This window comes from Coffea arabica, chromosome 11c, assembly GCF_036785885.1.
Source record: "Coffea arabica cultivar ET-39 chromosome 11c, Coffea Arabica ET-39 HiFi, whole genome shotgun sequence".
Taxonomy (NCBI): domain Eukaryota; kingdom Viridiplantae; phylum Streptophyta; class Magnoliopsida; order Gentianales; family Rubiaceae; genus Coffea; species Coffea arabica.
Window position 1 is genome coordinate 24,155,602 of NC_092330.1, and position 26,788 is coordinate 24,182,389.

A 26,788-nucleotide genomic window follows, 5' to 3' on the forward strand; every position below is an offset into this window, starting at 1 on the left:
AACACGAGGATTTCCCAGGGGGTCACCTAGGGGTGTCAACGGGCCGGGTCCGGGCCGGAATTCATTATTCCGGACCCGGACCCGGAGCCGACCCGTTTACCCGACGGGTCTTTTATTCGGTGTTCCGGATCCGGACCCGGCGAGTCTCGGATCCGGGTCGGGTCTACCCGAACAAATTTGCCGAAATTTATAATTTCTAACAAAAAAGAGAAAAAGATATATTTGTAAACAAATTTCTAGCTAATGCAAAGAAAAAACCAAATAAGAAAATAAATCAAATTGATTTTACTCAAATACATCATCCTAATCAAATTATATTGATAATATATATTTTTTATAAATTATTAAATCATTTATATCCGGATCCGGGTCTAATACGGGTCGGAATACTATATTCCGTATCCGACCCGTTTTTTTGTTTGAAAAAACGGATCCGGATCCGGATAACGGAATTAAATCCCTACCCATACCCGCAAAAATTTCAGGGATCCGATCCGGATCCGGGTGTAGACCCGACCCGTTGACCGGCCTAGGGTCACCCATCCTAGTACTACTGTCGCCCAAGCACGCTTAACTTCGAAGTTCTGATGGGATCCGGTGCATTAGTGCTGGTATGATCGCACCCGCCATGTTCCTTTCGCTTTATTCTTTTAAACTGCCCCGTCCTGTGAAGCAGTGTGGCTTTTCTGGACCCGAATTCATTTTAAGCGTCAATTCAAGAATTTCCCCTCATCCTTTTATTTATTTACTTTTACATTTTTTTCTTGTTGATTTGCACCATTTTTTTTTCCCTCGTCGCGCAACTCTCAATTATCCTGAAATTGATCCTTCACGCTTGCGCTTATACATTTGCGCCGACAACTTTGACCGACGAACCGGGCTTCGATCCAGCCGTACCGTTCCTGACTTGTCTCGCGCCTTCAGATCCGCCTTCATGCTTCGATGAGAAGCAAAATATAAAGCAATCGTTCCGACGGAGCTAAATTACTACAGCATAAAGAACGAAGGGAAAATTTGGATTTCGAAACAAAAAAGGGAGGGGTGCAACACGAGGATTTCCCAGGGGGTCACCTAGGGGTGTCAACGGGCCGGGTCCGGGCCGGAATTCATTATTCCGGACCCGGACCCGGAGCCGACCCGTTTACCCGACGGGTCTTTTATTCGGTGTTCCGGATCCGGACCCGGCGAGTCTCGGATCCGGGTCGGGTCTACCCGAACAAATTTGCCGAAATTTATAATTTCTAACAAAAAAGAGAAAAAGATATATTTGTAAACAAATTTCTAGCTAATGCAAAGAAAAAACCAAATAAGAAAATAAATCAAATTGATTTTACTCAAATACATCATCCTAATCAAATTATATTGATAATATATATTTTTTATAAATTATTAAATCATTTATATCCGGATCCGGTTCTAATACGGGTCGGAATACTATATTCCGTATCCGACCCGTTTTTTTGTTTGAAAAAACGGATCCGGATCCGGATAACGGAATTAAATCCCTACCCATACCCGCAAAAATTTCAGGGATCCGATCCGGATCCGGGTGTAGACCCGACCCGTTGACCGGCCTAGGGTCACCCATCCTAGTACTACTGTCGCCCAAGCACGCTTAACTTCGAAGTTCTGATGGGATCCGGTGCATTAGTGCTGGTATGATCGCACCCGCCATGTTCCTTTCGCTTTATTCTTTTAAACCGCCACGTCCTGTGAAGCAGTTTGGCTTTTCTGGACCCGAATTCATTCTAAGCGTCAATTCATGAATTTCCTCTCATCCTTTTATTTATTTACTTTTATATTTTTTTCTTGTTGCTTTGCACCTTTTTTTTCCCTCGTCGCACAACTCTCAATTATCCTGAAATTGATCCTTCACGCTTGCGCTTATGCATTTGCGCCGACAACATTGACCGACGATCCGGGCTTCGATTCAGCCGTACCGTTCCTGACTTGTCTCGCGCCTTCAGATCCGCCTTCATGCTTCGATGAGAAGCAAAATATAAAGCAATCGTTCCGACGGAGCTAAATTACTACAGCATAAAGAACGAAGGGAAAATTTGGATTTCGAAACAAAAAAGGGAGGGGTGCAACACGAGGATTTCCCAGGGGGTCACCTAGGGGTGTCAACGGGCCGGATCCGGGCCGGAATTCTTTATTCCGGACCCGGACCCGGATCCGACCCGTTTACCCGACGGGTCTTTTATTCGGTGTTCCGGATCCGGACCCGGCGAGTCTCGGATCCGGGTCGGGTCTACCCGAACAAATTTGCCAAAATTTATAATTTCTAACAAAAAAGAGAAAAAGATATATTTGTAAACTAATTTCTAGCTAAAGCAAAGAAAAAACCAAATAAGAAAATAAATCAAATTGATTTTACTCAAATACATCATCCTAATCAAATTATATTGATAATATATATTTTTTATAAATTATTAAATCATTTATATCCGGATCCGGGTCTAGTACGGGTCGGAATACTATATTCCGTATCCGACCCGTTTTTTTGTTTGAAAAAACGGATCCGGATCCGGATAACGGAATTAAATCCCTACCCATACCAGCAAAAATTTCAGGGATCCGATCCGGATCCGGGTGTAGACCCGACCCGTTGACCGGCCTAGGGTCACCCATCCTAGTACTACTGTCGCCCAAGCACGCTTAACTTCGAAGTTCTGATGGGATCCGGTGCATTAGTGCTGGTATGATCGCACCCGCCATGTTCCTTTCGCTTTATTCTTTTAAACTGCCACGTCCTGTGAAGCAGTTTGGCTTTTCTGGACCCGAATTCATTCTAAGCGTCAATTCATGAATTTCCTCTCATCCTTTTATTTATTTACTTTTATATTTTTTTCTTGTTGCTTTGCACCTTTTTTTTCCCTCGTCGCACAACTCTCAATTATCCTGAAATTGATCCTTCACGCTTGCGCTTATACATTTGCGCCGACAACTTTGACCGACGATCCGGGCTTCGATCCAGCCGTACCGTTCCTGACTTGTCTCGCGCCTTCAGATCCGCCTTCATGCTTCGATAAGAAGCAAAATATAAAGCAATCGTTCCGACGGAGCTAAATTACTACAGCATAAAGAACGAAGGGGAAATTTGGATTTCGAAACAAAAAAGGGAGGGGTGCAACACGAGGACTTCCCAGGGGGTCACCCATCCTAGTACTACTCTCGCCCAAGCACGCTTAACTTCGGAGTTCTGATGGGATCCGGTGCATTAGTGCTGGTATGATCGCACCCACCATGTTCCTTTCGCTTTATTCTTTTAAACTGCCCCGTCCTGTGAAGCAGTGTGGCTTTTCTGGACCCGAATTCATTTTAAGCGTCAATTCAAGAATTTCCCCTCATCCTTTTATTTATTTACTTTTACATTTTTTTCTTGTTGATTTGCACCATTTTTTTTTCCCTCGTCGCGCAACTCTCAATTATCCTGAAATTGATCCTTCACGCTTGCGCTTATACATTTGCGCCGACAACTTTGACCGACGAACCGGGCTTCGATCCAGCCGTACCGTTCCTGACTTGTCTCGCGCCTTCAGATCCGCCTTCATGCTTCGATGAGAAGCAAAATATAAAGCAATCGTTCCGACGGAGCTAAATTACTACAGCATAAAGAACGAAGGGAAAATTTGGATTTCGAAACAAAAAAGGGAGGGGTGCAACACGAGGATTTCCCAGGGGGTCACCTAGGGGTGTCAACGGGCCGGGTCCGGGCCGGAATTCATTATTCCGGACCCGGACCCGGAGCCGACCCGTTTACCCGACGGGTCTTTTATTCGGTGTTCCGGATCCGGACCCGGCGAGTCTCGGATCCGGGTCGGGTCTACCCGAACAAATTTGCCGAAATTTATAATTTCTAACAAAAAAGAGAAAAAGATATATTTGTAAACAAATTTCTAGCTAATGCAAAGAAAAAACCAAATAAGAAAATAAATCAAATTGATTTTACTCAAATACATCATCCTAATCAAATTATATTGATAATATATATTTTTTATAAATTATTAAATCATTTATATCCGGATCCGGTTCTAATACGGGTCGGAATACTATATTCCGTATCCGACCCGTTTTTTTGTTTGAAAAAACGGATCCGGATCCGGATAACGGAATTAAATCCCTACCCATACCCGAAAAAATTTCAGCGATCCGATCCGGATCCGGGTCTAGACCCGACCCGTTGACAGGCCTAGGGTCACCCATCCTAGTACTACTGTCGCCCAAGCACGCTTAACTTCGGAGTTCTGATGGGATCCGGTGCATTAGTGCTGGTATGATCGCACCCGCCATGTTCCTTTCGCTTTATTCTTTTAAACTGCCACGTCCTGTGAAGCAGTTTGGCTTTTCTGGACCCGAATTCATTCTAAGCGTCAATTCATGAATTTCCTCTCATCCTTTTATTTATTTACTTTTATATTTTTTTCTTGTTGCTTTGCACCTTTTTTTTCCCTCGTCGCACAACTCTCAATTATCCTGAAATTGATCCTTCACGCTTGCGCTTATACATTTGCGCCGACAACTTTGACCGACGATCCGGGCTTCGATCCAGCCGTACCGTTCCTGACTTGTCTCGCGCCTTCAGATCCGCCTTCATGCTTCGATGAGAAGCAAAATATCAAGCAATCGTTCCGACGGAGCTAAATTACTACAGCATAAAGAACGAAGGGGAAATTTGGATTTCGAAACAAAAAAGGGAGGGGTGCAACACGAGGACTTCCCAGGGGGTCACCCATCCTAGTACTACTCTCGCCCAAGCACGCTTAACTTCGGAGTTCTGATGGGATCCGGTGCATTAGTGCTGGTATGATCGCACCCGCCATGTTCCTTTCGCTTTATTCTTTTAAACTGCCCCGTCCTGTGAAGCAGTGTGGCTTTTCTGGACCCGAATTCATTTTAAGCGTCAATTCAAGAATTTCCCCTCATCCTTTTATTTATTTACTTTTACATTTTTTTCTTGTTGATTTGCACCATTTTTTTTTCCCTCGTCGCGCAACTCTCAATTATCCTGAAATTGATCCTTCACGCTTGCGCTTATACATTTGCGCCGACAACTTTGACCGACGATCCGGGCTTCGATCCAGCCGTACCGTTCCTGACTTGTCTCGCGCCTTCAGATCCGCCTTCATGCTTCGATGAGAAGCAAAATATAAAGCAATCGTTCCGACGGAGCTAAATTACTACAGCATAAAGAACGAAGGGAAAATTTGGATTTCGAAACAAAAAAGGGAGGGGTGCAACACGAGGATTTCCCAGGGGGTCACCTAGGGGTGTCAACGGGCCGGGTCCGGGCCGGAATTCATTATTCCGGACCCGGACCCGGAGCCGACCCGTTTACCCGACGGGTCTTTTATTCGGTGTTCCGGATCCGGACCCGGCGAGTCTCGGATCCGGGTCGGGTCTACCCGAACAAATTTGCCGAAATTTATAATTTCTAACAAAAAAGAGAAAAAGATATATTTGTAAACAAATTTCTAGCTAATGCAAAGAAAAAACCAAATAAGAAAATAAATCAAATTGATTTTACTCAAATACATCATCCTAATCAAATTATATTGATAATATATATTTTTTATAAATTATTAAATCATTTATATCCGAATCCGGGTCTAATACGGGTCGGAATACTATATTCCGTATCCGACCCGTTTTTTTGTTTGAAAAAACGGATCCGGATCCGGATAACGGAATTAAATCCCTACCCATACCCGCAAAAATTTCAGGGATCCGATCCGGATCCGGGTGTAGACCCGACCCGTTGACCGGCCTAGGGTCACCCATCCTAGTACTACTGTCGCCCAAGCACGCTTAACTTCGAAGTTCTGATGGGATCCGGTGCATTAGTGCTGGTATGATCGCACCCGCCATGTTCCTTTCGCTTTATTCTTTTAAACTGCCACGTCCTGTGAAGCAGTTTTCGAGTATTACCATTTCTGTTCGGTTACGGTGAGCGGGCCCGGTAAAGGGGTGTTTGGTGGACGGGATTCGGAGTAAAGAGGGGTCTACGGACGCATTGGTTCTATATACGTTGACGGAGAGTCAACCGGTTTGGATCAAGTACTGCGCTGGAAATTTGGCTCCTGAGAGCCACCCGTATCCTTCTGATTTGAATCATTAGTTCCTTTGCTTTACATCTGACATGTGTATCTGATTTGTTAAATGTGAAATGCCATGATTTTATTGCTATCTGTTTGGTACCTCATTGAGCGCAAGCTCACCCCGTTCTGTTCCTTTTGTTTTCCTTACAGGAAAATTAAATACTTTTGGACTGGATTTGATAATCGGTTGCCGACTTGAGCTAGTTGGACATATCTTTTGTATAGCTCATGTAATAAAACCCTAAGTGTACTTTTGGGGCGTTTTCTCTTTTGATTTGGCAAACCGTGTATATGTTTCAACTTTTGAAAACTTTTGTATGTCATTTTGGATTGTAATCGCTAAAGTTCAGATGTGAATGTTTGCGTGCTCTTTCGATTGGGTTCTGACGGGTCGGTTACTATTCATGGCCGACTCCGGATTTCATTTTATTTTATTTTGGGTTATTTTACCATTTTGACTTGTTTACGCGCGTTTGTAAGTTCCGGAGTGAAGCAGATAGCTCTAATCTGATCCGTAGTCCTGGCGAGAGCTGGTCAGGCAGTCCGCTAACCCCTTTGGTTCGCCTTAGGGGAAAGTGGGGCTGTTACAAGTGGTATCAGAGCCCACTTCGCGTGGTCTCTGCGCGGAGTGAGACTGGGCCAAGTGGTGTTGTGGTCCTAATTTCATGAATATGTCTAAGTGCTCGTTTGAGCATAAGTTATGAACTGGGAATGTGATAAGTGTACGAATCATTATCATGGGACTCGAGGAAGCTAGGTATGTATGTCGGGTAGGAATCCTTAATAAAGATGGTTTACTCTTGGGACCGGCCGGCTCGAGTTGTGAATTATCTTAGATGGGATTCTTGCGCCCGGATACGAAAGATGTGAGGGCCTAGGTTAGAAAGGATTTGATGAACTAGAAAGGCCATTCCTCGGTGGATCGTCTATGTTTGTACTTGACTTAACTGGCTGTATGTATGTGTGTGGCTTAATTTTGACCGGCTTGTATATATATGTTTGATCTTGTTTGGAAGGTATAAATGTGTGTTATCATAAAAGTTTTGAGTGTTACTCACATGCATCGTGCTTATTTTGGTTTAGTATTATTGCCTAGACCAAGTAAAACTCATGGAAGGTACACGGAGTGGACGGGGCCGTGGGCGTGGAAATAGGCAACCCACACCGGTTTGGGGTACCGATCTGTTAGCTAAGTATAGTGCTCAATTTAATCCCGGAGTAATCAATGATAAGGAATTTCGAGGACGAAATTCTTTTAAGGGGGAGAGAGTGTGAGAACCCGTATTTCCCTAATATTTTTCCTAGGGTTTATTTCCCCTTAATTGCATGTTTTCTGCATTTTCTGGCTTAGAAATATTTTCTTGGTGGATTTTATGAGTAATTATAGTTTTAAGATGATTTTTCTAATATTGGAGAGTTTTTGAAAAATTAAGGATAAATAACGGACGTGGGACCCACTAGTGTGAAAAGTTCGGCAAAATTCGGCCAATAAGGTTAAGTTTCGGATACTGTGTAAAATTTATCGGGCGTTAAGAGATAAGTGGAGTGTGTGAAAGGATTGATGTGGGAGGAAAAGAAAGATAAGATTGCATTTAAGAGGTGACAAGTGTCATCACTACATTGGCTAGGACTTATGACAACTATTCATGCTTTTTGACATTTTGACCAAGTTGTTAAATATCTTCAAAAATCACAAAAATTCTCCATTTTCTTTCTCCTCCGTGGCCGGCTCTCCCTTGGGCAAAGAAGAAAGAAATACTTCACCATTTTAGCTTCCATTTGGTTCAATCTTCCAAAAACAATTGCCTAGATTAGATTCTACTCCATAAAATCCTACCACTTGGTGCTAGTGAGTGCTTTAGTGAAGTTTTCTTGGAGAGTTAAGGTGGTCTACAACTTCCTCTCTCTTGTTTACTTGGTAAGTGATGCTAAACTTCCTCCTACACCTAATGAAGCTTAAGTTATGCTTATTAGTGATTAAAGTGCTGAAATTTCTGGTTTTTATCTTGGTTTGAAGTGATTTGGTGAAGTTTTTATTTTATTGATGATTTTTCTGGTTTAATTGGATTATGATGGTGTGGTTGTTTATGATGATTGGCAATGGCCTATAATGACACTAGTAGGTGTGAATTGTTGATAATTGCAATCAATTTTGGGTTTGGATTGAAAAATGAAAAGTTAGGGTTCATAAACCCCTAATTCTGTCCGGTTTTGGATCATAGGGTTAGAGGCCAAATTGGACTTTGCTCAAAACATGCAAGTTGTAGGTATTGATGTGTTTGAGGTGCCTGCAAAATTTCATGTCATTTGGATTAGTGTAGAGTGAGATATGGCATTTTTACTGTTGCTGTTCTGGGTTGATCAGAATGCGAAAACTGCACTAGTAATTGGCCATTTTGAATGGAATTGGTTTGGATTTTGTTGTTGGTGTCTTCTGATGAAATGTAGCTGAATGTCTTAGATACCATATGCCTTTGGAATCAATGCATTTGGACCTGTATAGACCGAGTTGTACTGATTACAATTTTGTGTGATTTGTAAACCTGCAATTACGGTTCAGGTTGTGGTATTCTGCATTTTCGACCTAGTTGTGCTAGGATTTGGACTGAGTGGCCTTCTACATTGTTGTAGCCCTGTTTCATAGCTTCGAAACGGTGGGTCTTGTACCCCCATCCGATAACCGTAGTGAAAGTGGTGTCATTACCGCATTATGAGGTCAAATACGTTTTTTTGTTAAGGTCTAAGTTAAAGCCATTTCTTAATTTCTGGTTACCTATGATGCTTATTTATGCATATGAAACCCTATTAGGGTTATAATTGGTATGGCTATATGACTCGTTATCGAGTCTCTTTTAGGGCTTGCTTTCATTTCGGTTGTTTCCTAGCTAACTTTTGTACTTGTACCACTTTGAGCCTAGCGAACGGCTTTTGGGAAATGAGATGAATTTTGTGTGAAATGTTGGGACTGATTTGATGATATAATGAAGCCTTAATGGCTGGAAAAGTAAGAAATTTAGGGGAAGTGCTGCCCGATTTTCTAGGCCGTTTGGTTCCTTTAAGTTGGATTTGCCTTTTGGTAGAATGAAAGGCTTTTGGGTTGTTTGCGCCTAGGTCTTCATGCTACCTTTTCGTTTCCAAGGGAATCGTGGTTTTGCCTTCTTGCATTAGTATTTATTTGGCAAGGCGTACGACGTGTAGTCGAGCCTCACATGTGCATTCTGTTTACTCGATTCTGGAAGTAAAACCTTCAATTGGTTTATTTTGATTATTTTAGGGTTTCTTGGCGATTAAGGCCAATCTGAAGTGAAAACTTTTGAAGTTGAGCCGGTGAGTGTTCCACTACCTGCTACCCATTATATGAAATATCTGAATATCTGAATACTTGATTTATGACTATTGAATCCAAATACTGTTTTGATAAAATGGAGGCGAGGGTGTACTTTATCACACTCGTTCTTCTATCTGCTCATATGCCAATTTTGAGTGCCTATCTAAATCTGCCGTCTGAATCTGCTATCTGAATCTGCTATCCTGTATCTGTATCTGAATCTGCTATCTGTGTCTGCATCTGTTCGTATTTCAATGACCTATGAGCTCAATCCTATGGCTAAGTTATTCGACTCGGGCCGACAAGGGCCTGGACGATTAGATAACGAACCACAGTAGTCTGTTCGGGGATTTTGGGTATTGAGACCCTTGATTCCGGGTATACTCGAGTATTACCATTTCTGTTCGGTTACGGTGAGCGGGCCCGGTAAAGGGGTGTTTGGTGGACGGGATTCGGAGTAAAGAGGGGTCTACGGACGCATTGGTTCTATATACGTTGACGGAGAGTCAACCGGTTTGGATCAAGTACTGCGCTGGAAATTTGGCTCCTGAGAGCCACCCGTATCCTTCTGATTTGAATCATTAGTTCCTTTGCTTTACATCTGACATGTGTATCTGATTTGTTAAATGTGAAATGCCATGATTTTATTGCTATCTGTTTGGTACCTCATTGAGCGCAAGCTCACCCCGTTCTGTTCATTTTGTTTTCCTTAGAGGAAAAATAAATACTTTTGGACTGGATTTGATAATCGGTTGCCGACTTGAGCTAGTTGGACATATCTTTTGTATAGCTCATGTAATAAAACCCTAAGTGTACTTTTGGGGCGTTTTCTCTTTTGATTTGGCAAACCGTGTATATGTTTCAACTTTTGAAAACTTTTGTATGTCATTTTGGATTGTAATCGCTAAAGTTCAGATGTGAATGTTTGCGTGCTCTTTCGATTGGGTTCTGACGGGTCGGTTACTATTCATGGCCGACTCCGGATTTCATTTTATTTTATTTTGGGTTATTTTACCATTTTGACTTGTTTACGCGCGTTTGTAAGTTCCGGAGTGAAGCAGATAGCTCTAATCTGATCCGTAGTCCTGGCGAGAGCTGGGCAGGCAGTCCGCTAACCCCTTTGGTTCGCCTTAGGGGAAAGTGGGGCTGTTACAAGTGGTATCAGAGCCCACTTCGCGTGGTCTCTGCGCGGAGTGAGACTGGGCCAAGTGGTGTTGTGGTCCTAATTTCATGAATATGTCTAAGTGCTCGTTTGAGCATAAGTTATGAACTGGGAATGTGATAACTGTACGAATCATTATCATGGGACTCGAGGAAGCTAGGTATGTATGTCGGGTAGGAATCCTTAATAAAGATGGTTTACTCTTGGGACCGGCCGGCTCGAGTTGTGAATTATCTTAGATGGGATTCTTGCGCCCGGATACGAAAGATGTGAGGGCCTGGGTTAGAAAGGATTTGATGAACTAGAAAGGCCATTCCTCGGTGGATCGTCTATGTTTGTACTTGACTTAACTGGCTGTATGTATGTGTGTGGCTTAATTTTGACCGGCTTGTATATATATGTTTGATCTTGTTTGGAAGGTATAAATGTGTGTTATCATAAAAGTTTTGAGTGTTACTCACATGCATCGTGCTTATTTTGGTTTAGTATTATTGCCTAGACCAAGTAAAACTCATGGAAGGTACACGGAGTGGACGGGGCCGTGGGCGTGGAAATAGGCAACCCACACCGGTTTGGGGTACCGATCTGTTAGCTAAGTATAGTGCTCAATTTAATCCCGGAGTAATCAATGATAAGGAATTTCGAGGACGAAATTCTTTTAAGGGGGAGAGAGTGTGAGAACCCGTATTTCCCTAATATTTTTCCTAGGGTTTATTTCCCCTTAATTGCATGTTTTCTGCATTTTCTGGCTTAGAAATATTTTCTTGGTGGATTTTATGAGTAATTATAGTTTTAAGATGATTTTTCTAATATTGGAGAGTTTTTGAAAAATTAAGGATAAATAACGGACGTGGGACCCACTAGTGTGAAAAGTTCGGCAAAATTCGGCCAATAAGGTTAAGTTTCGGATACTGTGTAAAATTTATCGGGCGTTAAGAGATAAGTAGAGTGTGTGAAAGGATTGATGTGGGAGGAAAAGAAAGATAAGATGCATTTAAGAGGTGACAAGTGTCATCACTACATTGGCTAAGACTTATGACAACTATTCATGCTTTTTGACATTTTGACCAAGTTGTTAAATATCTTCAAAAATCACCAAAATTCACCATTTTCTTTCTCCTCCATGGCCGGATCTCCCTTGGGCAAAGAAGAAAGAAATACTTCACCATTTTAGCTTCCATTTGGTTCAATCTTCCAAAAACAATTGCCTAGATTAGATTCTACTCCATAAAATCCTACCACTTGGTGCTAGTGAGTGCTTTAGTGAAGTTTTCTTGGAGAGTTAAGGTGGTCTACAACTTCCTCTCTCTTGTTTACTTGGTAAGTGATGCTAAACTTCCTCCTACACCTAATGAAGCTTAAGTTATGCTTATTAGTGATTAAAGTGCTGAAATTTCTGGTTTTTATCTTGGTTTGAAGTGATTTGGTGAAGTTTTTATTTTATTGATGATTTTTCTGGTTTAATTGGATTATGATGGTGTGGTTGTTTATGATGATTGGCAATGGCCTATAATGACACTAGTAGGTGTGAATTGTTGATAATTGCAATCAATTTTGGGTTTGGATTGAAAAATGAAAAGTTAGGGTTCATAAACCCCTAATTCTGTCCGGTTTTGGATCATAGGGTTAGAGGCCGAACTGGACTTTGTTCAAAACATGAAAGTTGTAGGTATTGATGTGTTTGAGGTGCCTGCAAAATTTCAGGTCATTTGGATTAGTGTAGAGTGAGATATGGCATTTTTACTGTTGCTGTTCTGGGTTGATCAGAATGCGAAAACTGCACTAGTAATTGGCCATTTTGACTGGAATTGGTTTGGATTTCGTTGTTGGTGTCTTCTGATGAAATGTAGCTGAATGTCTTAGCTACCATATGCCTTTGGAATCAATGCATTTGGACCTATATAGACCGAGTTGTACTGATTACAATTTTGTGTGATTTGTAAACCTGCAATTACGGTTCAGGTTGTGGTATTCTGTATTTTCGACCTAGTTGTGCTAGGATTTGGACTGAGTGACCTTCTACATTGTTGTAGCCCTGTTTCATAGCTTCGAAACGGTGGGTCTTGTACCCCCATCCGATAACCGTAGTGAAAGTGGTGTCATTACCGCATTATGAGGTCAAATACGTTTTTTTGTTAAGGCCTAAGTTAAAGCCATTTCTTAATTTCTGGTTACCTATGATGCTTATTTATGCATATGAAACCCTATTAGGGTTATAATTGGTATGGCTATATGACTCGTTATTGAGTCTCTTTTAGGGCTTGCTTTCATTTCGGTTGTTTCCTAGCTAACTTTTGTACTTGTACCACTTTGAGCCTAGCGAACGGCTTTTGGGAAATGAGACGAATTTTGTGTGAGATGTTGGGACTGATTTGAGGATATAATGAAGCCTTAATGGCTGGAAAAGTAAGAAATTTAGGGGAAGTGCTGCCCGATTTTCTAGGCCGTTTGGTTCCTTTAAGTTGGATTTGCCTTTTGGTAGAATGAAAGGCTTTTGGGTTGTTTGCGCCTAGGTCTTCATGCTACCTTTTCGTTTCCAAGGGAATCATGTTTTTGCCTTCTTGCATTAGCATTTATTTGGCAAGGCGTACGACGTGTAGTCGAGCCTCACATGTGCATTCTGTTTACTCGATTCTGGAAGTAAAACCTTCAATTGGTTTATTTTGATTATTTTAGGGTTTCTTGGCGATTAAGGCCAATCTGAAGTGAAAACTTTTGAAGTTGAGCCGGTGAGTGTTCCACTACCTGCTACCCATTATATGAAATATCTGAATATCTGAATACTTGATTTATGACTATTGAATCCAAATACTGTTTTGATAAAATGGAGGCGAGGGTGTACTTTATCACACTCGTTCTTCTATCTGCTCATATGCCAATTTTGAGTGCCTATCTAAATCTGCCGTCTGAATCTGCTATCTGAATCTGCTATCCTGTATCTGTATCTGAATCTGCTATCTGTGTCTGCATCTGTTCGTATTTCAATGACCTATGAGCTCAATCCTATGGCTAAGTTATTCGACTCGGGCCGACAAGGGCCTGGACGATTAGATAACGAACCACAGTAGTCTGTTCGGGGATTTTGGGTATTGAGACCCTTGATTCCGGGTATACTCGAGTATTACCATTTCTGTTCGGTTACGGTGAGCGGGCCCGGTAAAGGGGTGTTTGGTGGACGGGATTCGGAGTAAAGAGGGGTCTACGGACGCATTGGTTCTATATACGTTGACGGAGAGTCAACCGGTTTGGATCAAGTACTGCGCTGGAAATTTGGCTCCTGAGAGCCACCCGTATCCTTCTGATTTGAATCATTAGTTCCTTTGCTTTACATCTGACATGTGTATCTGATTTGTTAAATGTGAAATGCCATGATTTTATTGCTATCTGTTTGGTACCTCATTGAGCGCAAGCTCACCCCGTTCTGTTCATTTTGTTTTCCTTAGAGGAAAAATAAATACTTTTGGACTGGATTTGATAATCGGTTGCCGACTTGAGCTAGTTGGACATATCTTTTGTATAGCTCATGTAATAAAACCCTAAGTGTACTTTTGGGGCGTTTTCTCTTTTGATTTGGCAAACCGTGTATATGTTTCAACTTTTGAAAACTTTTGTATGTCATTTTGGATTGTAATCGCTAAAGTTCAGATGTGAATGTTTGCGTGCTCTTTCGATTGGGTTCTGACGGGTCGGTTACTATTCATGGCCGACTCCGGATTTCATTTTATTTTATTTTGGGTTATTTTACCATTTTGACTTGTTTACGCGCGTTTGTAAGTTCCGGAGTGAAGCAGATAGCTCTAATCTGATCCGTAGTCCTGGCGAGAGCTGGGCAGGCAGTCCGCTAACCCCTTTGGTTCGCCTTAGGGGAAAGTGGGGCTGTTACAAGTGGTATCAGAGCCCACTTCGCGTGGTCTCTGCGCGGAGTGAGACTGGGCCAAGTGGTGTTGTGGTCCTAATTTCATGAATATGTCTAAGTGCTCGTTTGAGCATAAGTTATGAACTGGGAATGTGATAACTGTACGAATCATTATCATGGGACTCGAGGAAGCTAGGTATGTATGTCGGGTAGGAATCCTTAATAAAGATGGTTTACTCTTGGGACCGGCCGGCTCGAGTTGTGAATTATCTTAGATGGGATTCTTGCGCCCGGATACGAAAGATGTGAGGGCCTAGGTTAGAAAGGATTTGATGAACTAGAAAGGCCATTCCTCGGTGGATCGTCTATGTTTGTACTTGACTTAACTGGCTGTATGTATGTGTGTGGCTTAATTTTGACCGGCTTGTATATATATGTTTGATCTTGTTTGGAAGGTATAAATGTGTGTTATCATAAAAGTTTTGAGTGTTACTCACATGCATCGTGCTTATTTTGGTTTAGTATTATTGCCTAGACCAAGTAAAACTCATGGAAGGTACACGGAGTGGACGGGGCCGTGGGCGTGGAAATAGGCAACCCACACCGGTTTGGGGTACCGATCTGTTAGGTAAGTATAGTGCTCAATTTAATCCCGGAGTAATCAATGATAAGGAATTTCGAGGACGAAATTCTTTTAAGGGGGAGAGAGTGTGAGAACCCGTATTTCCCTAATATTTTTCCTAGGGTTTATTTCCCCTTAATTGCATGTTTTCTGCATTTTCTGGCTTAGAAATATTTTCTTGGTGGATTTTATGAGTAATTATAGTTTTAAGATGATTTTTCTAATATTGGAGAGTTTTTGAAAAATTAAGGATAAATAACGGACGTGGGACCCACTAGTGTGAAAAGTTCGGCAAAATTCGGCCAATAAGGTTAAGTTTCGGATACTGTGTAAAATTTATCGGGCGTTAAGAGATAAGTAGAGTGTGTGAAAGGATTGATGTGGGAGGAAAAGAAAGATAAGATGCATTTAAGAGGTGACAAGTGTCATCACTACATTGGCTAAGACTTATGACAACTATTCATGCTTTTTGACATTTTGACCAAGTTGTTAAATATCTTCAAAAATCACCAAAATTCACCATTTTCTTTCTCCTCCATGGCCGGATCTCCCTTGGGCAAAGAAGAAAGAAATACTTCACCATTTTAGCTTCCATTTGGTTCAATCTTCCAAAAACAATTGCCTAGATTAGATTCTACTCCATAAAATCCTACCACTTGGTGCTAGTGAGTGCTTTAGTGAAGTTTTCTTGGAGAGTTAAGGTGGTCTACAACTTCCTCTCTCTTGTTTACTTGGTAAGTGATGCTAAACTTCCTCCTACACCTAATGAAGCTTAAGTTATGCTTATTAGTGATTAAAGTGCTGAAATTTCTGGTTTTTATCTTGGTTTGAAGTGATTTGGTGAAGTTTTTATTTTATTGATGATTTTTCTGGTTTAATTGGATTATGATGGTGTGGTTGTTTATGATGATTGGCAATGGCCTATAATGACACTAGTAGGTGTGAATTGTTGATAATTGCAATCAATTTTGGGTTTGGATTGAAAAATGAAAAGTTAGGGTTCATAAACCCCTAATTCTGTCCGGTTTTGGATCATAGGGTTAGAGGCCAAATTGGACTTTGCTCAAAACATGCAAGTTGTAGGTATTGATGTGTTTGAGGTGCCTGCAAAATTTCATGTCATTTGGATTAGTGTAGAGTGAGATATGGCATTTTTACTGTTGCTGTTCTGGGTTGATCAGAATGCAAAAACTGCACTAGTAATTGGCCATTTTGAATGGAATTGGTTTGGATTTTGTTGTTGGTGTCTTCTGATGAAATGTAGCTGAATGTCTTAGATACCATATGCCTTTGGAATCAATGCATTTGGACCTGTATAGACCGAGTTGTACTGATTACAATTTTGTGTGATTTGTAAACCTGCAATTACGGTTCAGGTTGTGGTATTCTGCATTTTCGACCTAGTTGTGCTAGGATTTGGACTGAGTGGCCTTCTACATTGTTGTAGCCCTGTTTCATAGCTTCGAAACGGTGGGTCTTGTACCCCCATCCGATAACCGTAGTGAAAGTGGTGTCATTACCGCATTATGAGGTCAAATACGTTTTTTTGTTAAGGCCTAAGTTAAAGCCATTTCTTAATTTCTGGTTACCTATGATGCTTATTTATGCATATGAAACCCTATTAGGGTTATAATTGGTATGGCTATATGACTCGTTATCGAGTCTCTTTTAGGGCTTGCTTTCATTTCGGTTGTTTCCTAGCTAACTTTTGTACTTGTACCACTTTGAGCCTAGCGAACGGCTTTTGGGAAATGAGATGAATTTTGTGTGAAATGTTGGGACTGATTTGATGATATAATGAAGCCTTAATGGCTGGAAAAGTAAGAAATTTAGGGGAAGTGCTGCCCGATTTTCTAGGCCGTTTGGTTCCTTTAAGTTGGATTTGCCTTTTGGTAGAATGAAAGGCTTTTGGGTTGTTTGCGCCTAGGTCTTCATGCTACCTTTTCGTTTCCAAGGGAATCGTGGTTTTGCCTTCTTGCATTAGTATTTATTTGGCAAGGCGTACGACGTGTAGTCGAGCCTCACATGTGCATTCTGTTTACTCGATTCTGGAAGTAAAACCTTCAATTGGTTTATTTTGATTATTTTAGGGTTTCTTGGCGATTAAGGCCAATCTGAAGTGAAAACTTTTGAAGTTGAGCCGGTGAGTGTTCCACTACCTGCTACCCATTATATGAAATATCTGAATATCTGAATACTTGATTTATGACTATTGAATCCAAATACTGTTTTGATAAAATGGAGGCGAGGGTGTACTTTATCACACTCGTTCTTCTATCTGCTCATATGCCAATTTTGAGTGTCTATCTAAATCTGCCGTCTGAATCTGCTATCTGAATCTGCTATCCTGTATCTGTATCTGAATCTGCTATCTGTGTCTGCATCTGTTCGGATTTCAATGACCTATGAGCTCAATCCTGTGGCTAAGTTATTCGACTCGGGGCGGCAAGGGCCTGGACGATTAGATAACGAACCACAGTAGTCTGTTCGAGTATTACCATTTCTGTTCGGTTACGGTGAGCGGGCTCGGTAAAGGGGTGTTTGGTGGACGGGATTCGGAGTAAAGAGGGGTCTACGGACGCATTGGTTCTATATACATTGACGGAGAATCAACCGGTTTGGATCAAGTACTGCGCTGGAAATTTGGCTCCTGAGAGCCACCCGTATCCTTCTGATTTGAATCATTAGTTCCTTTGCTTTACATCTGACATGTGTATCTGATTTGTTAAATGTGAAATGCCATGATTTTATTGCTATCTGTTTGGTACCTCATTGAGCGCAAGCTCACCCCGTTCTGTTCATTTTGTTTTCCTTAGAGGAAAAATAAATACTTTTGGACTGGATTTGATAATCGGTTGCCGACTTGAGCTAGTTGGACATATCTTTTGTATAGCTCATGTAATAAAACCCTAAGTGTACTTTTGGGGCGTTTTCTCTTTTGATTTGGCAAACCGTGTATATGTTTCAACTTTTGAAAACTTTTGTATGTCATTTTGGATTGTAATCGCTAAAGTTCAGATGTGAATGTTTGCGTGCTCTTTCGATTGGGTTCTGACGGGTCGGTTACTATTCATGGCCGACTCCGGATTTCATTTTATTTTATTTTGGGTTATTTTACCATTTTGACTTGTTTACGCGCGTTTGTAAGTTCCGGAGTGAAGCAGATAGCTCTAATCTGATCCGTAGTCCTGGCGAGAGCTGGTCAGGCAGTCCGCTAACCCCTTTGGTTCGCCTTAGGGGAAAGTGGGGCTGTTACAAGTGGTATCAGAGCCCACTTCGCGTGGTCTCTGCGCGGAGTGAGACTGGGCCAAGTGGTGTTGTGGTCCTAATTTCATGAATATGTCTAAGTGCTCGTTTGAGCATAAGTTATGAACTGGGAATGTGATAAGTGTACGAATCATTATCATGGGACTCGAGGAAGCTAGGTATGTATGTCGGGTAGGAATCCTTAATAAAGATGGTTTACTCTTGGGACCGGCCGGCTCGAGTTGTGAATTATCTTAGATGGGATTCTTGCGCCCGGATACGAAAGATGTGAGGGCCTAGGTTAGAAAGGATTTGATGAACTAGAAAGGCCATTCCTCGGTGGATCGTCTATGTTTGTACTTGACTTAACTGGCTGTATGTATGTGTGTGGCTTAATTTTGACCGGCTTGTATATATATGTTTGATCTTGTTTGGAAGGTATAAATGTGTGTTATCATAAAAGTTTTGAGTGTTACTCACATGCATCGTGCTTATTTTGGTTTAGTATTATTGCCTAGACCAAGTAAAACTCATGGAAGGTACACGGAGTGGACGGGGCCGTGGGCGTGGAAATAGGCAACCCACACCGGTTTGGGGTACCGATCTGTTAGGTAAGTATAGTGCTCAATTTAATCCCGGAGTAATCAATGATAAGGAATTTCGAGGACGAAATTCTTTTAAGGGGGAGAGAGTGTGAGAACCCGTATTTCCCTAATATTTTTCCTAGGGTTTATTTCCCCTTAATTGCATGTTTTCTGCATTTTCTGGCTTAGAAATATTTTCTTGGTGGATTTTATGAGTAATTATAGTTTTAAGATGATTTTTCTAATATTGGAGAGTTTTTGAAAAATTAAGGATAAATAACGGACGTGGGACCCACTAGTGTGAAAAGTTCGGCAAAATTCGGCCAATAAGGTTAAGTTTCGGATACTGTGTAAAATTTATCGGGCGTTAAGAGATAAGTGGAGTGTGTGAAAGGATTGATGTGGGAGGAAAAGAAAGATAAGATTGCATTTAAGAGGTGACAAGTGTCATCACTACATTGGCTAGGACTTATGACAACTATTCATGCTTTTTGACATTTTGACCAAGTTGTTAAATATCTTCAAAAATCACAAAAATTCTCCATTTTCTTTCTCCTCCGTGGCCGGCTCTCCCTTGGGCAAAGAAGAAAGAAATACTTCACCATTTTAGCTTCCATTTGGTTCAATCTTCCAAAAACAATTGCCTAGATTAGATTCTACTCCATAAAATCCTACCACTTGGTGCTAGTGAGTGCTTTAGTGAAGTTTTCTTGGAGAGTTAAGGTGGTCTACAACTTCCTCTCTCTTGTTTACTTGGTAAGTGATGCTAAACTTCCTCCTACACCTAATGAAGCTTAAGTTATGCTTATTAGTGATTAAAGTGCTGAAATTTCTGGTTTTTATCTTGGTTTGAAGTGATTTGGTGAAGTTTTTATTTTATTGATGATTTTTCTGGTTTAATTGGATTATGATGGTGTGGTTGTTTATGATGATTGGCAATGGCCTATAATGACACTAGTAGGTGTGAATTGTTGATAATTGCAATCAATTTTGGGTTTGGATTGAAAAATGAAAAGTTAGGGTTCATAAACCCCTAATTCTGTCCGGTTTTGGATCATAGGGTTAGAGGCCAAATTGGACTTTGCTCAAAACATGCAAGTTGTAGGTATTGATGTGTTTGAGGTGCCTGCAAAATTTCATGTCATTTGGATTAGTGTAGAGTGAGATATGGCATTTTTACTGTTGCTGTTCTGGGTTGATCAGAATGCAAAAACTGCACTAGTAATTGGCCATTTTGAATGGAATTGGTTTGGATTTTGTTGTTGGTGTCTTCTGATGAAATGTAGCTGAATGTCTTAGATACCATATGCCTTTGGAATCAATGCATTTGGACCTGTATAGACCGAGTTGTACTGATTACAATTTTGTGTGATTTGTAAACCTGCAATTACGGTTCAGGTTGTGGTATTCTGCATTTTCGACCTAGTTGTGCTAGGATTTGGACTGAGTGGCCTTCTACATTGTTGTAGCCCTGTTTCATAGCTTCGAAACGGTGGGTCTTGTACCCCCATCCGATAACCGTAGTGAAAGTGGTGTCATTACCGCATTATGAGGTCAAATACGTTTTTTTGTTAAGGTCTAAGTTAAAGCCATTTCTTAATTTCTGGTTACCTATGATGCTTATTTATGCATATGAAACCCTATTAGGGTTATAATTGGTATGGCTATATGACTCGTTATCGAGTCTCTTTTAGGGCTTGCTTTCATTTCGGTTGTTTCCTAGCTAACTTTTGTACTTGTACCACTTTGAGCCTAGCGAACGGCTTTTGGGAAATGAGATGAATTTTGTGTGAAATGTTGGGACTGATTTGATGATATAATGAAGCCTTAATGGCTGGAAAAGTAAGAAATTTAGGGGAAGTGCTGCCCGATTTTCTAGGCCGTTTGGTTCCTTTAAGTTGGATTTGCCTTTTGGTAGAATGAAAGGCTTTTGGGTTGTTTGCGCCTAGGTCTTCATGCTACCTTTTCGTTTCCAAGGGAATCGTGGTTTTGCCTTCTTGCATTAGTATTTATTTGGCAAGGCGTACGACGTGTAGTCGAGCCTCACATGTGCATTCTGTTTACTCGATTCTGGAAGTAAAACCTTCAATTGGTTTATTTTGATTATTTTAGGGTTTCTTGGCGATTAAGGCCAATCTGAAGTGAAAACTTTTGAAGTTGAGCCGGTGAGTGTTCCACTACCTGCTACCCATTATATGAAATATCTGAATATCTGAATACTTGATTTATGACTATTGAATCCAAATACTGTTTTGATAAAATGGAGGCGAGGGTGTACTTTATCACACTCGTTCTTCTATCTGCTCATATGCCAATTTTGAGTGCCTATCTAAATCTGCCGTCTGAATCTGCTATCTGAATCTGCTATCCTGTATCTGTATCTGAATCTGCTATCTGTGTCTGCATCTGTTCGTATTTCAATGACCTATGAGCTCAATCCTATGGCTAAGTTATTCGACTCGGGCCGACAAGGGCCTGGACGATTAGATAACGAACCACAGTAGTCTGTTCGGGGATTTTGGGTATTGAGACCCTTGATTCCGGGTATACTCGAGTATTACCATTTCTGTTCGGTTACGGTGAGCGGGCCCGGTAAAGGGGTGTTTGGTGGACGGGATTCGGAGTAAAGAGGGGTCTACGGACGCATTGGTTCTATATACGTTGACGGAGAGTCAACCGGTTTGGATCAAGTACTGCGCTGGAAATTTGGCTCCTGAGAGCCACCCGTATCCTTCTGATTTGAATCATTAGTTCCTTTGCTTTACATCTGACATGTGTATCTGATTTGTTAAATGTGAAATGCCATGATTTTATTGCTATCTGTTTGGTACCTCATTGAGCGCAAGCTCACCCCGTTCTGTTCATTTTGTTTTCCTTAGAGGAAAAATAAATACTTTTGGACTGGATTTGATAATCGGTTGCCGACTTGAGCTAGTTGGACATATCTTTTGTATAGCTCATGTAATAAAACCCTAAGTGTACTTTTGGGGCGTTTTCTCTTTTGATTTGGCAAACCGTGTATATGTTTCAACTTTTGAAAACTTTTGTATGTCATTTTGGATTGTAATCGCTAAAGTTCAGATGTGAATGTTTGCGTGCTCTTTCGATTGGGTTCTGACGGGTCGGTTACTATTCATGGCCGACTCCGGATTTCATTTTATTTTATTTTGGGTTATTTTACCATTTTGACTTGTTTACGCGCGTTTGTAAGTTCCGGAGTGAAGCAGATAGCTCTAATCTGATCCGTAGTCCTGGCGAGAGCTGGGCAGGCAGTCCGCTAACCCCTTTGGTTCGCCTTAGGGGAAAGTGGGGCTGTTACAAGTGGTATCAGAGCCCACTTCGCGTGGTCTCTGCGCGGAGTGAGACTGGGCCAAGTGGTGTTGTGGTCCTAATTTCATGAATATGTCTAAGTGCTCGTTTGAGCATAAGTTATGAACTGGGAATGTGATAACTGTACGAATCATTATCATGGGACTCGAGGAAGCTAGGTATGTATGTCGGGTAGGAATCCTTAATAAAGATGGTTTACTCTTGGGACCGGCCGGCTCGAGTTGTGAATTATCTTAGATGGGATTCTTGCGCCCGGATACGAAAGATGTGAGGGCCTGGGTTAGAAAGGATTTGATGAACTAGAAAGGCCATTCCTCGGTGGATCGTCTATGTTTGTACTTGACTTAACTGGCTGTATGTATGTGTGTGGCTTAATTTTGACCGGCTTGTATATATATGTTTGATCTTGTTTGGAAGGTATAAATGTGTGTTATCATAAAAGTTTTGAGTGTTACTCACATGCATCGTGCTTATTTTGGTTTAGTATTATTGCCTAGACCAAGTAAAACTCATGGAAGGTACACGGAGTGGACGGGGCCGTGGGCGTGGAAATAGGCAACCCACACCGGTTTGGGGTACCGATCTGTTAGCTAAGTATAGTGCTCAATTTAATCCCGGAGTAATCAATGATAAGGAATTTCGAGGACGAAATTCTTTTAAGGGGGAGAGAGTGTGAGAACCCGTATTTCCCTAATATTTTTCCTAGGGTTTATTTCCCCTTAATTGCATGTTTTCTGCATTTTCTGGCTTAGAAATATTTTCTTGGTGGATTTTATGAGTAATTATAGTTTTAAGATGATTTTTCTAATATTGGAGAGTTTTTGAAAAATTAAGGATAAATAACGGACGTGGGACCCACTAGTGTGAAAAGTTCGGCAAAATTCGGCCAATAAGGTTAAGTTTCGGATACTGTGTAAAATTTATCGGGCGTTAAGAGATAAGTAGAGTGTGTGAAAGGATTGATGTGGGAGGAAAAGAAAGATAAGATGCATTTAAGAGGTGACAAGTGTCATCACTACATTGGCTAAGACTTATGACAACTATTCATGCTTTTTGACATTTTGACCAAGTTGTTAAATATCTTCAAAAATCACCAAAATTCACCATTTTCTTTCTCCTCCATGGCCGGATCTCCCTTGGGCAAAGAAGAAAGAAATACTTCACCATTTTAGCTTCCATTTGGTTCAATCTTCCAAAAACAATTGCCTAGATTAGATTCTACTCCATAAAATCCTACCACTTGGTGCTAGTGAGTGCTTTAGTGAAGTTTTCTTGGAGAGTTAAGGTGGTCTACAACTTCCTCTCTCTTGTTTACTTGGTAAGTGATGCTAAACTTCCTCCTACACCTAATGAAGCTTAAGTTATGCTTATTAGTGATTAAAGTGCTGAAATTTCTGGTTTTTATCTTGGTTTGAAGTGATTTGGTGAAGTTTTTATTTTATTGATGATTTTTCTGGTTTAATTGGATTATGATGGTGTGGTTGTTTATGATGATTGGCAATGGCCTATAATGACACTAGTAGGTGTGAATTGTTGATAATTGCAATCAATTTTGGGTTTGGATTGAAAAATGAAAAGTTAGGGTTCATAAACCCCTAATTCTGTCCGGTTTTGGATCATAGGGTTAGAGGCCAAATTGGACTTTGCTCAAAACATGCAAGTTGTAGGTATTGATGTGTTTGAGGTGCCTGCAAAATTTCATGTCATTTGGATTAGTGTAGAGTGAGATATGGCATTTTTACTGTTGCTGTTCTGGGTTGATCAGAATGCGAAAACTGCACTAGTAATTGGCCATTTTGAATGGAATTGGTTTGGATTTTGTTGTTGGTGTCTTCTGATGAAATGTAGCTGAATGTCTTAGATACCATATGCCTTTGGAATCAATGCATTTGGACCTGTATAGACCGAGTTGTACTGATTACAATTTTGTGTGATTTGTAAACCTGCAATTACGGTTCAGGTTGTGGTATTCTGCATTTTCGACCTAGTTGTGCTAGGATTTGGACTGAGTGGCCTTCTACATTGTTGTAGCCCTGTTTCATAGCTTCGAAACGGTGGGTCTTGTACCCCCATCCGATAACCGTAGTGAAAGTGGTGTCATTACCGCATTATGAGGTCAAATACGTTTTTTTGTTAAGGCCTAAGTTAAAGCCATTTCTTAATTTCTGGTTACCTATGATGCTTATTTATGCATATGAAACCCTATTAGGGTTATAATTGGTATGGCTATATGACTCGTTATCGAGTCTCTTTTAGGGCTTGCTTTCATTTCGGTTGTTTCCTAGCTAACTTTTGTACTTGTACCACTTTGAGCCTAGCGAACGGCTTTTGGGAAATGAGATGAATTTTGTGTGAGATGTTGGGACTGATTTGAGGATATAATGAAGCCTTAATGGCTGGAAAAGTAAGAAATTTAGGGGAAGTGCTGCCCGATTTTCTAGGCCGTTTGGTTCCTTTAAGTTGGATTTGCCTTTTGGTAGAATGAAAGGCTTTTGGGTTGTTTGCGCCTAGGTCTTCATGCTACCTTTTCGTTTCCAAGGGAATCGTGTTTTTGCCTTCTTGCATTAGTATTTATTTGGCAAGGCGTACGACGTGTAGTCGAGCCTCACATGTGCATTCTGTTTACTCGATTCTGGAAGTAAAACCTTCAATTGGTTTATTTTGATTATTTTAGGGTTTCTTGGCGATTAAGGCCAATCTGAAGTGAAAACTTTTGAAGTTGAGCCGGTGAGTGTTCCACTACCTGCTACCCATTATATGAAATATCTGAATATCTGAATACTTGATTTATGACTATTGAATCCAAATACTGTTTTGATAAAATGGAGGCGAGGGTGTACTTTATCACACTCGTTCTTCTATCTGCTCATATGCCAATTTTGAGTGTCTATCTAAATCTGCCGTCTGAATCTGCTATCTGAATCTGCTATCCTGTATCTGTATCTGAATCTGCTATCTGTGTCTGCATCTGTTCGGATTTCAATGACCTATGAGCTCAATCCTGTGGCTAAGTTATTCGACTCGGGGCGGCAAGGGCCTGGACGATTAGATAACGAACCACAGTAGTCTGTTCGAGTATTACCATTTCTGTTCGGTTACGGTGAGCGGGCTCGGTAAAGGGGTGTTTGGTGGACGGGATTCGGAGTAAAGAGGGGTCTACGGACGCATTGGTTCTATATACATTGACGGAGAATCAACCGGTTTGGATCAAGTACTGCGCTGGAAATTTGGCTCCTGAGAGCCACCCGTATCCTTCTGATTTGAATCATTAGTTCCTTTGCTTTACATCTGACATGTGTATCTGATTTGTTAAATGTGAAATGCCATGATTTTATTGCTATCTGTTTGGTACCTCATTGAGCGCAAGCTCACCCCGTTCTGTTCATTTTGTTTTCCTTAGAGGAAAAATAAATACTTTTGGACTGGATTTGATAATCGGTTGCCGACTTGAGCTAGTTGGACATATCTTTTGTATAGCTCATGTAATAAAACCCTAAGTGTACTTTTGGGGCGTTTTCTCTTTTGATTTGGCAAACCGTGTATATGTTTCAACTTTTGAAAACTTTTGTATGTCATTTTGGATTGTAATCGCTAAAGTTCAGATGTGAATGTTTGCGTGCTCTTTCGATTGGGTTCTGACGGGTCGGTTACTATTCATGGCCGACTCCGGATTTCATTTTATTTTATTTTGGGTTATTTTACCATTTTGACTTGTTTACGCGCGTTTGTAAGTTCCGGAGTGAAGCAGATAGCTCTAATCTGATCCGTAGTCCTGGCGAGAGCTGGTCAGGCAGTCCGCTAACCCCTTTGGTTCGCCTTAGGGGAAAGTGGGGCTGTTACAAGTGGTATCAGAGCCCACTTCGCGTGGTCTCTGCGCGGAGTGAGACTGGGCCAAGTGGTGTTGTGGTCCTAATTTCATGAATATGTCTAAGTGCTCGTTTGAGCATAAGTTATGAACTGGGAATGTGATAAGTGTACGAATCATTATCATGGGACTCGAGGAAGCTAGGTATGTATGTCGGGTAGGAATCCTTAATAAAGATGGTTTACTCTTGGGACCGGCCGGCTCGAGTTGTGAATTATCTTAGATGGGATTCTTGCGCCCGGATACGAAAGATGTGAGGGCCTAGGTTAGAAAGGATTTGATGAACTAGAAAGGCCATTCCTCGGTGGATCGTCTATGTTTGTACTTGACTTAACTGGCTGTATGTATGTGTGTGGCTTAATTTTGACCGGCTTGTATATATATGTTTGATCTTGTTTGGAAGGTATAAATGTGTGTTATCATAAAAGTTTTGAGTGTTACTCACATGCATCGTGCTTATTTTGGTTTAGTATTATTGCCTAGACCAAGTAAAACTCATGGAAGGTACACGGAGTGGACGGGGCCGTGGGCGTGGAAATAGGCAACCCACACCGGTTTGGGGTACCGATCTGTTAGGTAAGTATAGTGCTCAATTTAATCCCGGAGTAATCAATGATAAGGAATTTCGAGGACGAAATTCTTTTAAGGGGGAGAGAGTGTGAGAACCCGTATTTCCCTAATATTTTTCCTAGGGTTT

At 41.1% G+C, this 26,788-nt stretch overlaps 2 non-coding genes and 5 pseudogenes across 2 annotated transcripts; all 7 read right to left on the reverse strand.

The window, feature by feature from the left end:
- Positions 1 to 507: 507 nt before the first annotated feature.
- On the reverse strand, positions 508 to 625 carry LOC140019972 (5S ribosomal RNA; annotated as a pseudogene).
- Positions 626 to 1,552: 927 nt separating this feature from the next.
- LOC140019973 (5S ribosomal RNA) lies at positions 1,553 to 1,670 on the reverse strand (annotated as a pseudogene).
- A 925-nt stretch (positions 1,671 to 2,595) lies between these two features.
- Positions 2,596 to 2,713, reverse strand: LOC140019974 (5S ribosomal RNA; annotated as a pseudogene).
- Positions 2,714 to 3,124: 411 nt separating this feature from the next.
- LOC140017510 (5S ribosomal RNA) lies at positions 3,125 to 3,243 on the reverse strand. Its single transcript, XR_011823819.1, has one exon. It is a non-coding gene; the product is annotated as a 5S ribosomal RNA (ribosomal RNA).
- A 927-nt stretch (positions 3,244 to 4,170) lies between these two features.
- LOC140019248 (5S ribosomal RNA) lies at positions 4,171 to 4,288 on the reverse strand (annotated as a pseudogene).
- A 411-nt stretch (positions 4,289 to 4,699) lies between these two features.
- On the reverse strand, positions 4,700 to 4,818 carry LOC140017511 (5S ribosomal RNA). Its single transcript, XR_011823820.1, has one exon. It is a non-coding gene; the product is annotated as a 5S ribosomal RNA (ribosomal RNA).
- A 927-nt stretch (positions 4,819 to 5,745) lies between these two features.
- On the reverse strand, positions 5,746 to 5,863 carry LOC140019975 (5S ribosomal RNA; annotated as a pseudogene).
- Between the last annotated feature and the right edge of the window lie 20,925 nt (positions 5,864 to 26,788).